The sequence below is a fragment of the Zalophus californianus genome, chromosome 5 (genome assembly GCF_009762305.2).
Source record: "Zalophus californianus isolate mZalCal1 chromosome 5, mZalCal1.pri.v2, whole genome shotgun sequence".
NCBI classification, from domain to species: Eukaryota; Metazoa; Chordata; class Mammalia; order Carnivora; family Otariidae; genus Zalophus; species Zalophus californianus.
The window spans coordinates 60,749,642-60,754,062 of record NC_045599.1 but is presented as its reverse complement, the minus strand read 5'-3'; positions in this window follow the sequence as shown (position 1 = coordinate 60,754,062).

Below are 4,421 nucleotides of genomic sequence, written 5' to 3'. Positions count from 1 at the left end.
TCTGGCTTTGACAAAACAAGCAGAAAAGGGTACATTCAGCAACTCAGATTTTGACTTTTAGTCCCTTCCTAGAAATAAAATGACAATCCTATGACAAACAAATAGGCCTTTCTTCCAAGTTAGTTCACATAACGTTTAATTACAAACTATAAATCTCTGAGAACAGCAATGTTCCAAAATAGAGCCAAAGCAATTCCTACCCGTTGATTACAGTCATCAGCTTTATATGCAAAATTCCTCATACCAAGAGTCAATTCATTGCACTTCTTCCTGACTGTGAACAATCTTGGTCTTTAGCTATAACCCAAACCTACATATCACTAATTTTTCATGGTGTTTAGTTGTTGGTTAAGTAGAAAAATAGTCATTCAAGAACACATAGCTGTTAGCCCATTGTCCCCTTATACCAAACACTGTTATTTAGTATTGGTTCTTATAAGAGCCTTTTCAATGCTCCAAGGACAGTCACATTTGTAATGTACACAATATAATCACTGAAGATCCTTGGGAAGAGTGATAAAACCCTTGTACATGCAACATTCCAAAGATCAAAAAGGCAAATAACCAAGGGTTGGGGCAATAAACAAGATAACATAATATAAGCTAATTATTTTATTGGCTTCCTAGTTATAAAATTTAGTACAAATATTATGCAAAACTTTTATACTTCGTACATGTTCAGTAAAATGTGGGAATATCTGTTATCCAAGTCAACAAATATCTACTGTTTGTTGAACTGAATCTAATTGTTTATGTCGATGATCCTGGTACATGCACTGCAAGGTCCTGAAGTATCTTGTAAATCATAAAAACAAAGAAATAGATAAGCAGTGTATGCAATTTTAGGGGCAAAGGTATTTTATTACATTTTACTTTTGAAAATTCATAATTCATACAAATTATATGTTGTGATTCACTCCTCAGGTAGTCTAGATAAATTGGAAACTTGCCCCAAATCCACTCTAGTATTGGGGCAACTGCATGGTGCAGTTGGTTTTGGCTCAGGTCTTGATTTGGGGGTCATGGGTTCGAGCCCTGTGTCAGGCTCCACGCTCAGTGTGGTTTCTGCTTGAGATATTCTCTCCCCCTCACTCTCCCTCTGCTGCTCTCACTCGTGCTCTCTCTCTAAAATAAGTGAATAAATCTTAAAAAAAAATCCACCTTAGTATTCAGTTATAATATTCTAACAAACTGAATTGACCTAATTTGACAACTGAAAACAGAAGGCTATTACTAATCTATAGCTAGAAAAGCTTGCATGCTAAATTGTTTTCCAAAAGTAAATGGTCATAAGTATGGGCTGTGCATAGTGACTTCCCCCTAAAGAATATAGTATGAGGAGGGGGGCAGAGGAGAATAACTTTCCCCTGGAGAAACCTGAGAAAATTACTCGAGGCAGGTGATCAAGGTCCATACCAACAGCCACAAATTATGTTGAGAGTATGTACCCTTGATATGACATGATGAAAAAGGCACTTTACCTCTGTGATCTTCCTCTCATAAACCCATAACCCAGTCTAATCATGAGAACACCAGCAGGTGGAGTCCAATAGTGAGTGGGGCATCCTATATTATAACTGACCAGTACGCCTCCAAACTGTCAGTCATCAAAAACATACAAAGACTGAGGGGTGCCTGGGTGGCTCAGTCGTTAAGCACCTGCCTTTGGCTCAGGTCATGATCTCAGGGTCCTGGGATCAAGCCCCGCATCTGTTTCCCTGCACCTCAGGGAGCCTGCTTCTCCCTCTCCTACTCCCCCTGCTTGTGTTCCCTCTCTCGCTGTCTCTCTCTCTGTCAAATAAATAAATAAAATCTTAAAAAAAAAAACATACAGAGATTGAGAAATTGTCACAGCAAGAGGAGCCTAAGGAGACAGGACAACTAAATACAATGTGGGACCCTGGAACAGAAAAAAGAAGTTCAGTTAAAAACCAAGAAAATATGAACAAAATGCAGACTAGTGGGCGCCTGGGTGGCTCAGTTGGTTAAGCGACTGCCTTCGGCTCAGGTCATGATCCTGGAGTCCCGGGATCGAGTCCCACATCGGGCTCCCTGCTCAGCAGGGAGTCTGCTTCTCCCTCTGACCCTCTTCCCTCTCATGCTCTCTATCTCTCTCATTCTCTCTCTCTCAAATAAATAAATAAAATATTTTAAAAAAATGCAGACTAGTTAAAAATAATATCAGATTTAATTATAAATAAATAAATAGTGGCTTTTTAATTCATCTTATATTACTTTGTAATATACTTGTTTCAGAAACTGTAGTTAGAGTTAGTCTGTTGCTTTGAAACTGAGCAAAGTTAATCAACAAGTTCTTGTGGTTATCAGAACCATGGCTATTTTTCCTTAGTATCTCTGTTCTAACCAACAGAACTGGCTGTTCTTCATTATTTTGACTGATAATCAAATCTTGTTGATGGTTTTAAGAAGCTTAAATTGCATCGTGGCATGTTTTTTCCAAATTTCCAAATATTTTACACTGAACACCATATTATTATTTGTGAACAAACTATTTCTCATTCTTATGTAACTTGCATGGAGAAAGTACAGGAAGCATGTAACAGTGAATCATTTGTAATTTTCCTCTCAGTTGTTTATTGTTTCTTTCTTTTTTTTAAGATTTTAGGTAATCTCCACACCAAATGTAGAATTCGAACTCATAACCTGGAGATCAAGAGTCACATGCTCTACCAACCAAGCCATTCAGGCACCCCAGTTTAGTGTTTCCTAATTGATCTTACTATAAAAAATACTATTTTAAAAGTAAGCTTTACGCCCAATGTGGGGCTTGAACTCACCACCCCAAGATCAGGAGTTGCATGCTCTACTGACTGAGCCAGCCCTATAATAAACATTTTTAAACAAAGAATTCAATGCCCTAAAAAAATAAGATATAATTTGTAATTCTTAGGTTTGTAGTTGACCATAGGGTTCAATGGTATTTTTGTGTAAGTAGCATGTGTTTCTTTTCTTTTCTTTTTTAAAGATTTATTTATTTTTGAGAGAGAGAGAGAGAGCACACATGCAAGCAGGGGGGAGGGGCAGAGGGAGAAGGAGAAAGAAAGAAGCAGAGGGAGAAGACGCCCCCATGAGTGTGGAGCCTGACTCAGGGCTCAGTCCCAGGACCCTGAGCCAGTGGTGAAGTAATAAATGAATAATTCAAAGAGCAATTTCACTTGTTTTGTGAAGGACATTTAAATTTTTGGTAGCCTAGTTATTTCCTTATATTAAAACTATTTCTATTTCTTGGCAAATATGAATTAATGCTAAAGGCTAAGACCATGGCTTGTTATAAAAGAAAAGCTAAACTGTGATAAAGAATTTTTCTGTAGATAATCCATAAATTATACAAATCATACACAGGTAACCAAAAGTTGAATATCTGGTACGATTACACTATGTAAAATAAAATGAACAGACAAAAGGACTGGGAAAAAATACACTACATTATTAACTATAGTTATATATGATGAATGATGAATATATTGCTGGGCTTATGTTTATAGAGTCTGGAATGGGGGATAACTATATTTCTAGCAGATTTTTTGTACATGCTACTTCAACATCATTATGTAAGTTCTGTGAGTCACCCGCAACATATTTCAAGTAACATGATGAAATAAAATTTTTCCTCATTTTCTTTCTCTAAAGCATGTTTTCCTTCTCAAGTAAATTCAATTATTCCTGTTATAGTTTTTCGGGTAAGTATATTTTACATAAATTTCTCCCCACTTGTACCATTTTTAGGGTCACACTGAATTCTAATTCAGTTCTCCAGGGTATCAGATATATGATCTAATTTTTCATCTTTAGTATATCTAGGCATTTTCACAAATTTTCATCTGAATGTCTATTGCCTATAATAATTACAAGGAGTATCCATTGCCATGATCCCAATTCAAAGTTGTGATTAGCATAAGTAAACAATGAAGTCAATTAAATTCAAATCTCAGTAGAGTCTAGTTATAAATTTGTCAGGTTTCTATTTTTTTCCATTCATCAACACAAAGTGCTCAATATTAAAACTTTTTCAAAAATGTAAGTTTGTGGGGCACCTGGCTGGCTCAGTGGAGTAACTATGACTCTTAATCTCAGGGTCGTGAGTTTAAGCACCACATTCAGTGTGGAGATTACTTAAAATAAACAAACAAACAAACTTAAAAAAATGTAAGTTTGTTTTCACATTTTTATTTTAAAGATTTTATTTATTTTTTGACAGAGGGAGACACAATGAGAGAGGGAACACAAGCAGGGGGAGTGGGAGAGGGGGAAGCAGGCTTCCTGCTGAGCAGGGAGCCCCATGTGGGGCTCGATCCCAGGACCCTGGGATCATGACCTGAGCCAAAGGCAGATGCTTAACCATCTGAGCCACCCAGGCACCCCTGTTTTCACATTTAAGGCTGGAGGCAATACAGACATAT